Below are 10,986 nucleotides of genomic sequence, written 5' to 3' on the forward strand. Positions count from 1 at the left end.
ACATCTCTGTTCATTACATTAATAATAAATCAATTTCTGATTTATTCTTTCAGTGTTTAGTTGAAGTGTTAAAAAGTGGTTGAATGTGGGCATCAAATCCACATTTAATAAAATATTAAAATTATTTTTTTTCCATAAACACATTTCAAGAAACTTAGCGATAGTGTGATCAAATAAACAGACAAAAGTGATAGCAATAAAAAAACATTTATTGACAAAGTTAAGAAACAAACAAAATTAAGAACAGTTAAAAAAAAAAAAAGTGTCCAAACCTCTTTTGAGTAAGCACAAAGGAGACAGCGGCAAAGAAAATTCTCTCAGAAAGAGAGATAGAAACCTTGAGAGGAACCCATACTCCTTGGGTCAATACACAAATTAAAAATGTAAAAATCTGAAAAAGACAAAGAGCATAAACATTAAATGAAACAAAAATATATACAATGCAAATATAAAATCCCGTATAAAGACATACAATTAATAAACCCACCTTTAATATTATAAAAAAATAAATAAAAAATAATGTATAATTAAGTACAGAAAGATTAATAGTAAAATAGTAAAAGGTAAGTACAATATTAATTGATTAAAGCACTAAAAGACAAACGTTAAAATGTTTTTAATGAATATAAGCCCAAAATAAGACTAAAACACCAATACAATAACCATTAATAAAGCAAGTAACTAAACAATAAAAGAAATATATACAAAAAGTGTATGGATTAAAACACTAACAGTATACTACATAAAGATTAATACAGTTAAGTAATTAATAAACATCCAAAGGTTTAAATCGATTTTTCCCCCTACTAAAAATCAAACTAAAGATGATAAAGAAATGGTTAAAAACTAGTTCTTATTTAATTTGTTTTCACTTAAAATGTTCCATTTGTGGTTAAAATGCAACCAGAAACAAGCAAAAAAAAACTATTGTAAACAGTGAGAACATCTAGTGACTTTTAGAAAGCTTTCTCCAACATAGTTTAGGTACTGACACAATGCACCCTCAAACTAAAAAAATAAATAAATAAATAAACACACCCTTAAAAACAAATAGAAATAAATAAAATGGTGCCCTTTTTTGATAAAACTTACAAAGTAGACAATAGAAAACAAGTACAATTTATATGCTCTTAAGTAAATACTTTTCCCTATTGGGCTAGAATTGCAAAACAAAGCATTTAAATAAGTGCCAGTGTTCTATAAAATGAGATCTTTTCTCATGAATATGCAAAACATCTTAACTTGTAGTGCATACAAAACCTGGTACACGGTTGGAAGATGTGCCAGGGACAATTCCTTGTTTAACGTTGAATGGTGAACTGGTGCTGCTGCTGCGTTCATTCCTATGGTAGCAGCACTTCTCCCACTCCGCTACATGCTTCTGTTTAAGGTATAGTGATAAATTGGTTCACCTTACAGCGAGGACCTGTTTGGTCTACGTCCGACGGCGCAAAACCGAACCAACTCCAGATCACGGAGCTAGTTGCTCTTAAGCTCCGCCGTCATGTGTTTTGTGTGTGTGTGCGTGTGTGTTTGTGCGTGCAAGGGAGGGAGGGAGTGAGGGAGGGGCGGGGGGTGCGCGCGCTGGAGGGAGGGAGGTATGGAGGGAGCTAGCTAAGCTCACTCTGTGCCCACAGAGGAGCGTCTGTGGTGAAAAAGAAAACTCAGAGAAAATCGATTTTCATAAAAACACATTGTCCTTAACTATAAATTCGAATTTATCGATAAAATCGATTAATCGCCCAGCTCTACTAGAGAACTCTCTAAACTAGAGATTGAAAATATAGATTTTTTTAAATTATTATTATTGTTTTATATGGTACCTGACTGAGGTGTGCCTGATGTGGTGGCTGTGTCGTGGTGTATACTTAGCCAGGGGTCATAGAGCAGATGGTGGAGAGATGATCTGAGACTTCTTTGAGGTGATCTCCGTGCTGGTGTTGAAGGGTCACCTCTCACACACAGCAGGATGATTCCTATCTGCAACACTGTGGAGGATTTGGCCTCATGGGTAAACCACTCATGAGGAAGGTCCTGAAAAGTAAATTAGAGACAGTGACTGAGCGTTAAAGAATGTTTTTGACCTGAATCTCTATTCAGGTAGCTTCTACGAAGACAGTTCTCTGCCTGTAGTGTTCACTGAAAACCCATACCAGAAGAACAGAAGATGAAGGCGTGGTTCCTAACTGTACATCTGAACCAGGATGTTCTATGGCTTGAGGTCACAGTGCAGAACCCCTCTGGCATGGACCTCAATCACGCCTTCAACTAGCTGCCTTAGAAGTACCTGCAGAGTACACAGAGCACATTCTAGTAAAGTTAAATTGGCTGAAATTTATCCCAACATTTGCAATACTTGTGATTGTCGGCACGCTGCCACGTTCAATAAAAAAATATATATAAGTACCTACAGAGTGTAAGAAACAGACAGAAGGAAATTACAGTCGCTATAGAACAGGCTAACAGTTATTCAGTGGGTAGCTGCTACATTAAGGGTGAAGAGAGAAGAGTGTTCAGGTACCTAACGATTTTCCAATGATTTCACAGTTGCAGACAAATTTCCAGAGTCAGGATAAAATCACGAGAGTCTGGCTAGAGTCGAGCTGCAGTTGAGTTGCGGTCGTGTCATCTCAATCGTTAAGTGTAAGGTGGTTACGATTGAAAGTTTTAGTCAGTCGGGTTTGGGTACTGGCGCTCCGATAAAATCAACTGGGTTTGTTTTTTATATATTAGCAGTGTTTGGAAATATTTTAAAGTGGACTGCAAAGGCAGGATTTTACAAGATGGGAAGGAAAAAAAAATGCACATTCAACAACAAACATGATTTACCAGCTGAGAAACAATAAGCACCCAGCACAATCCTCCCACTACACTGCAGACACTCAGTACAATTAGCAACAGCACTGCCAACACATTTCTCTGTGTGTGTTTCCGTCCCTTAATTAGTTCCCCCGGTAAGTCAATAATAAGAACAAATAGAGTAATAATATTAAGCTATTAATGTATTAACATATATTCATCAACCTCTTTTGGGTGGGGATGGAGAAGGTGGAGTGGCCAGTGCTTCAGCTGGAGCTCCAGGACACTGAGGATGTTGTGTCTTTTGGAACTGGGCCTGATTTTACAGAACAGAAACAAAACAGTTCATGGTAGCTGTATCAATTTATCCAATAAAGTAGATCTACAGGTCTTACTTTATATAAATAAAACTAACCGACATAAAAAATATGCATGAAAATGTTCAGGACATCCAGAATGGCAAGTATTTAAAAACACGGTCCAGTGTTAATTTTTAGTAACATGTTTAAAGTCTATACTATCTAAGACAGTGAGACAAATACAGCAACTTTTCTAAAATTACACTCTTCTACTGCAGCACAGACGTACACTCCCTCCTTAAAAAAATGCTCAAAACCAGAAAAAAACAAACACACACACCCTGGGAGGTTAGCTCTTTAAATAGCTTTTGACCAGCATAGGTAATGTTTATTTCTGGATGATCAGCTGGACACAGCAGGGCCAACATTAGTAGCCTAGTCTTTTAAAAGTAATTAACTCATTTTTTAAAACCCATAAAGTCCAGTAACAGCTGTGTTTATTTGTTTTTTAAAGTCACTGGTTAGCTGCGGGTGTAACTTCACAGACCGCGATCTCAGTTCACAATTATGCAGCCACACATCTTATAAAATCTCCTGCTCCTAACCAAATATCCAGCACAACAAACCCAGCTTTAAACCCAAACCATCGCTGTATAAACAGAGACAGAGGAGAAGTTTTCTTTCAGTGTTTTCTGACAGAAACTGTGAGGATTCAAAAAAAAGACAAGAGTGTGTTTACTAATCCGTTACTCGTTCGTGATGAAGTTAACGCTAACTTGCACGTACAGTGGATTCACGCGGTTAGTTAATAGTATGCAAAATGCAGTGAATGCTGTGCTGTTTGGGGTCAAAATAAACTAAACACCTTAGCTAATAAATCATGGACTGCAGAAAACTAAGCCGGAGACACAACAAACGCTAGCTCTGTAAGTTAGTTGTCTAACGGAGTTACGTTAAGTGCATAAACTGCCTGCACAGATCAGAACATAACAGCAGCTTACCTTTTCATGTTAAATCCACGACGAAAGCATTCTTTTCTCATATCTTTATAAAATCCAGTTGCAGCGTCACCTGCTTGTTCAGAAACAAAACAAACACCCAGCGCCATTTAAGAGCTGATTCACGACCTTCTCTCCCAGCACAGGGTGTGTTTTTCTCAATCAGCAGCAGCTTTTAAACCACGCTGTAGTAATAAGATCGCGTTTCACCGAGAGCTGAAACAGCCAGTTGGCTAACGGTAGTTAAAATACCTAACAGGCCTGAGAGCTCCTCTCGGTACTCCGGTCTAATTCGGCAGGGTTTTTGTAGATATTTAATTTCTGAATCTTATTAATACTGTATGGTAATCTGGCTAGTGTTAAAAAGTCAACTAGCTTTTTACCAAAACACTTTTAGTTAATTTATACCTAATGTTAGCGGTGTGTTCCCACAAGATGAATAAAAAATAAATAAAAAAAAAAAATTGCGCATGCGCGAGTATTGGTGGCCGTCTGCGCATGCGCAGACGGCCGCTAATATTCGCGCATGCGCAGACGCCCGCAAATATTCGCGCATGCGCAGACGGCCGCTAATATTCGCGCATGCGCAGACGGCCGCTAAAATTCGCGCATGCGCAGACGGCCGCAAATATTGGCGCATGCGCAGACGGCCGCAAATATTCGCGCATGCGCAGACGGCCGCTAAAATAAATTTTATTTATTTTTTTATTCATCTTGTGGGAACACACCGCTAAAATTAGGTATAAATTAACTAAAAGTGTTTTGGTAAAAAGCTAGTTGACTTTTTCACATTAGCCAGATTACCATACTTTAATTCAGTATTAATAAGATTCAGAAATTAAATATCTACAAAAACCCTGCCGAATTAGACCGGAGTACCGAGAGGAGCTCTCAGGCCTGTTAGGTATTTTAACTACCGTTAGCCAACTGGCTGTTTCAGCTCTCGGTGAAACGCGATCTTATTACTGAACTGCAGCGTGGTTTAAAAGCTGCTGCTGATTGAGAAAAACACACCCTGTGCTGGGAGAGAAGGTCGTGAATCAGCTCTTAAACGACGCTGGGTGTTTGTTTTGTTTCTGAACAAGCAGGTGCTGCTGCAGGTAATCGAGCTAACTGTAGCTAATTAGCTTAGCCGGTTGAGCTAACTGTAGCTAATTAGCTTAGCCAGCCATGCTCCACTCGCTAGCTCGCTAACGTTAGCTATCTTACAGCGTTATTCGCCATTAACACGCTTTAAATAGTCTTTAAATAGTGGTAAGACTATTTAAAGCGTGTTAATGGCGAATAACGCTGTAAGATAGCTAACGTTAGCGAGCTAGCGAGTGGAGGATGGCTGGCTAAGCTAATTAGCTACAGTTAGCTCGATTACCTGCAGCAGCACCTGCTCGTTCAGAAACAAAACAAACACCCAGCGCCGTTTAAGTATCATAATAAGACCGCGCTTCACCGAGAGCTGAAACAGTCAGCTAACTAAATTACTCACCGGGACTTACAGAGCTCCGCCGCGCTGCTCTAATCTAATCCGGCAGGGTAATAATCACTATCGGTGCTGAAGGCCCGCTAGTGCCGCTGTTTTAAGACTGAGGGGCTTTAAATGAAAACAGAGTAAAGGGGAAACACAAGTAAAGAGCAGCGCAGCGGACCTTCAGCACCAGAGTGAAGAAATACTGGATTATTTGACCCAATATTAATAACTGTTCCCCATAAAACACAGCGAGACTTCGGACTCCTGCAGTCCCCATGCAGCTCCCGGAGAAAAGGACGTCTTTCTTGTGGCTACTGATTCAGTGGAGTGGAGCCACGACCATTCAAAACTAGGTTCGGGGTTTTTTTGTTGCCCGAAAGGTTTTTAATTTGTGTGTTTTAATATATTCATTATATGTTATATTGTATTAAAACGTGAGATATAAACGTAAATAATCATAATTTAATAGGAACGGTGAAATATATTATTTTAATTATATTAAATATCATGCCTCAAAATCTCAGATCTCCCCCTCTTTTCCAGTGACTTTGGTTTCTTCCAAAAGTCTGTTGATGAGAGGGCGGGCGGAGCTGGACTGGAGAAAGAGGGCCGGCGTTCTGTCGAATTCTGCTACCTTGTCGAACCGTGCTGCCCCAATGAATATTTAACTGTAAAAATACAAAAGAAGCACTATTTTAGGGCATGTACCCAGTGATATTCCAGTAGATGTACGTTATTAGATTTGGAGTGCATAATTCATTGTACCATGGCAAAGTTATAGTAAATATAGCTCATTACAAACTGCTTTTGTATTTATTTATGATAATAACTGTAACTCTTTTTAGTTTCCATTTACACTTCTGTGCAATGATAGTGCGTCCAGGTTGTTTAATGCACATAACGCCCCCTAAACCAGATTAATTATACATAAAACACGAGAAAGAATTAAATTGTGTAGGTCGGCGCATGCGCAGTACCTTTGGGAAGCATGTATCGATGGGTAGCAAAATTCGACAGAACACCGGACTAAAAAAACTGTTTTTAACACACCTTGGGTTTGGGCTGTATTCACTCAGTCGCAGTTAAATAAACTCACTGGCCATTTAGGAATCACTTAGACCACAATTATAATAGAATAAACAATAAAATAATAAAATGTTATATAAAATCTAAAAAAAAAAAATCACCAGTGTCAGTGGCTGTCTTTACACTACAAGCCTCAAGTGTTTTTTTATTTTATATAAATTAACCTTTTTGTCAAACAGCACACATGCTCTCAATATTTTTTTGGCTGCTCTGCCAATGCTGGCTGATAATGACAACACTAGGGGCATGAATACTGTCAACAGATGCATGAAATCCACAAATAAAGAAATATGAAATTTGCAGTGGCCTTTTTTATGCCAAATCAGTTTGAAGACTGAGAACATATGTCTGCACTCCCCTCCAAAGATTGGGCGGAAAAAAGCATTATTAAAAGATGAATAATGAAGACTGGAAATTGGAAATCAGTTAATTACAACTTTGTCAGTGTGTCCAGGCCCGGAGTGGCTAATCGGGAGATTCGTGAGGATTCCCGATGGGCCGGCTGTGTCTGCTGAAGTGTCTTATTGTGTACCTTGGGGAAGATGTGGGCAGTTATCTATGCTGGTGTTTTACCGGAGTCAAGCTATCCGCGCGTATACGCGCGATTTTACGGTAAACAGACGCGCCGGAGGAGAGCACGCTAAAAAACACAGAGAGAGACAGACACGTTTCAGTCGGTTATATTAATTCAGACATACATTAAGCCCAGAAACGAGAAGAAAACGGATTAAAATAACTCACCTCACTGTAGATTTAGTGCAGTACATTATCTATTTGATATAATACCATAACAATCCCATCGGTTTTTAAGAGAGAGAGAGAGAGTTTTATATTAATATTACTTTTTCAATCCATGCTTCAAATTAAATTTCTCATGAGTTTCCCAAAAGGCCAAAACAGATCCAGTACCTCTTAAAAGAGTCCATCCTAGACTATTACCTCTGCAAATTTGGGTAAATTGCACTGTATTGTTTATTTTATATTAATAAAAAAAATGTATGCATGTTTAAAATTAAATTTCTCATGATTTTTCCATAATGCCAAAACAGATCAATGACCATTTGAAAGAGTCCAACCTAGGCTATGACTCCTGCAAGTTTTGGCAAATGTCACTGTATTGTTTATTTTATATTAATTTTTATTTTTATTCATGCTTAAAATAAATTTTCTCATGATTTTCCCATAATGCCAAAACAGCTTCACTACCATTTGAAAGAGTATGTTCTAGCCTATGACTCCTGCAAGTTTGGGCAAATTTCACTGTATTGTTTATTTTATATTCATTTTTGTATTTTTTTTTATCATGCTTAAAATTCAATTTCTCATGATTTTCCCATAATGCCAAAACAGGTCCACTACCATTTGAAAGAGTCTGTCCTAGGCTATCACCTCTGCAAGTTTGGGCATATTTCACGGTATTGTTTATTTTATATTATTATTATTATTATTATTATTATTTTATTCATGTTTAAAATTAAATTTCTCATGATTTTCTTATAATGCCAAAACAGTTCCACTACAATTTGAAAGAGTAAAACATATGACTCCTGCAAGTGTGGGCAAATTTCACTGTATTGTTTATTTTATATTAATTTTATAATTTTTTATTCAGGCTTAAAATTAAATTTCTCATGATTTTCCCATAATGCCAAAACAGTTCCACTACCATTTGAAAGAGTCTGTCCAAGGCTATGACTCCTGCACGTTTGGGCAAATTTCACTGTATTGTTTATTTTATTTATATATATATATATATATATTCATGTTTAAAATTAAATTACTCATGATTTTCCCATAATGCCAAAACAGGTCCATGACCATTTGAAAGAGTACAACATAGGCTATGACTCCTGCAAGTTTGGGCAAATTTCACTGTATTGTTTATTTTATATTCATTTGTTTTATTTTTTTATTCATGTTTAAAATTAAATTTCTCATGATTTTCCCATAATGCCAAAACAGGTCCACTACCATTTGAAAGAGTCTGTCCTAGGCTATGACTCCTGCAAATTTGGGTAAATTTTACTGTTTAGTTTATTTTATATTAATTTGTTTTATTTTTTTATTCATGTTTAAAATTAAATTTCTCATGATTTTCCCATAATGCCAAAACAGGTCCACTACCATTTGAAAGAGTCTGTCCTAGGCTATGACCACTGAAAGTTTGGGTAGATTTTACTGTATTGTTTATTTTATATTATTATTATTTTTTAATCCATGCTTTAAATGAAAATTCTCATGATTTTCCAATAATGCCAAAACAAATAAAACAAAAAGGTCCACTTAACTGTTCCACCATTAAACTGCTCAGCATATTTCTAAACAGTCTAGTCTAGAAATCACCTGTTAAAGACACCTGTGCTAGAAACAGGGGGTGTGAGTTTAAAACCATCACCTTAAATCCAATACCTCAAGTGCAAGGGGCTATCTATAGTGAAACCTGCAGAAATACGCAGTGCTGATAGCCTGAGGAACTGATAGGACTGCCTCACAGTGGCCCTGTGATGGCTTATTGGAGAATGAATTTACATCTGATACTAGCAAGTATTAAAAATAAACAAAACAGTGAAATTTGCCCAAACCTGCAGAGGTGATAGCCTAGGACAGACTCTTTCAAATGGTACTGGAACTGTTTTCAAGGATTCAAGGAGATTTTACTGTCATTCGTATCACATGTGGTTCATGAGGTGGAACGAAATTGTGATCTCACGATTCAGTTTACACCCAAGAGCTGTTGTTAAAATAGATATATAAATAAAGTAAGACAACAAAATAAAATAATACAATAAAAATAGAATATAACAAAATGAAGATAAGATAAAATAAACAAAACAGTACAACTTGTCATAGCCTAGGACAGACTCCTTCAAACGGTCATGGATCTGTTTTGGCATTATGGGAAAATCATGAAAAAAAAATATTTTAAGCATAAATAAAAAAAAAATTAAATTATTATAAAATAATCAATACAGTAAAATTTGCCCAAACTTGCAGAGGTGATAGTCTATGTTGTACTCTTTCAAATGGTCATCGACCTGTTTTGGCATTATGGGAAAATCATGAGAAATTTAATTTTAAGCATGAGTAAAAAAAAATAAAAAAATAATATAAAATAAACAATACAGTGAAATTTGCCCAAACTTACAGGAGTCATAGTCTAGGACAGACTCTTTCAAATGGTCATGGACCTGTTTTGGCATTATAGGAAAATCATGAGAAATTTAATTTTAAGCATGAAATTTGCCCAAACTTGCAGAGGTGATAGCCTAGGACAGACTCTTTCAAATGGTAGTGGACCTGTTTTGGCATTATGGGAAAATCATGAGAAATTTAATTTTAAACATGAATAAAAAAAAAACAATTAATATAAAATAAACAATACAGTGAAATTTGCCCAAACTTGCAGGAGTCATAGACTATGTTCTGTAAGAAAGAACATATCCAAAGATCCTCTCGCTAACACGGACCAGGAAGCTTCCAGCGCTGCCTGACTTCAGCAAATCCTCCGCCTCCTCACTAAAACTTAGTTAAAAACTTAGTTACTTTATGGATTACGCGGTGTGTGTGTGTGTGTGAGGTGGAGAGAGAGAGAGAGAGAGAGAGAGAGAGAGTAACGCACAGTGACTTGGATAAGTAACTTTAATCTGATTACTGCATTGGAAATAGTAACGCGTTAGATTACTCGTTACTGAAAAAAAGAGTCAGATTAGAGTAACGCGTTACTAAGTAACGCATTACTGACATCACTGGTTGTGAAGGCTACACAAAGGATTGTTGGAGTCAGCTTCCCCAGCACCACGGATATCTACACCTCCAGATGCAGGAAAAGGGTAAAGGAAAAGGAGGCTGCAGAGCATCAAGTGCAAAATGACCAGACTGAGAAACAGCTTAATTCCAGAACCTGTAAGACTCTTAAACTCCTCCTAAACAACACACACTGCACTGAAACTTTACAAGGACAATCACATATTTAAAACAACATTGTCACTTTACTCACATTGAGACACTTTATCACTTTTCATGTTACTGATATTCATTTATAATCACCCATGCTGCTATAGCAAATTTGCACTCAGGACTTCATGTTGCTGCTACATCCCTACTTCTTTATATTTTGTGTATGTTTCTTATCTATTTTATTATCTATTTTAAGAACTGCTTTTTGGGTGTAAAATGGACCATGGAAATACAGTTTTTTTGTACCACATGTGAAGTAAAATGGCTATAAAGTCTTCTTGATTCCTTGATTTAGAACATAATCATAAAAAGTGTTACAAAAATGTTTTGAAATTTCTACTATACTCAATAACTTTACTATAATTAATACTAATCAAGTTAA

At 36.6% G+C, this 10,986-nt stretch overlaps 1 long non-coding RNA gene across 3 annotated transcripts; it reads right to left on the reverse strand.

Moving 5' to 3' along the window:
* Window positions 1-191: 191 nt before the first annotated feature.
* On the reverse strand, window positions 192-5,815 carry LOC111194805 (uncharacterized). 3 transcript variants are annotated; one of them, XR_007438881.1, is made up of 5 exons: window positions 5,580-5,815; window positions 4,100-4,169; window positions 3,025-3,115; window positions 2,154-2,287; window positions 192-2,034 (listed from the first exon to the last, which is right to left on the reverse strand). It is a non-coding gene; the product is annotated as an uncharacterized LOC111194805 (long non-coding RNA). The 3 variants fall into 3 exon arrangements; XR_007438882.1 differs by lacking the exon at window positions 5,580-5,815 and adding an exon at window positions 5,478-5,496; XR_007438883.1 differs by lacking the exon at window positions 4,100-4,169 and having other exon boundaries at window positions 5,580-5,806.
* Between the last annotated feature and the right edge of the window lie 5,171 nt (window positions 5,816-10,986).

The sequence above is a fragment of the Astyanax mexicanus genome, chromosome 4, assembly GCF_023375975.1.
Source record: "Astyanax mexicanus isolate ESR-SI-001 chromosome 4, AstMex3_surface, whole genome shotgun sequence".
Classification (NCBI taxonomy): Eukaryota; Metazoa; Chordata; class Actinopteri; order Characiformes; family Acestrorhamphidae; genus Astyanax; species Astyanax mexicanus.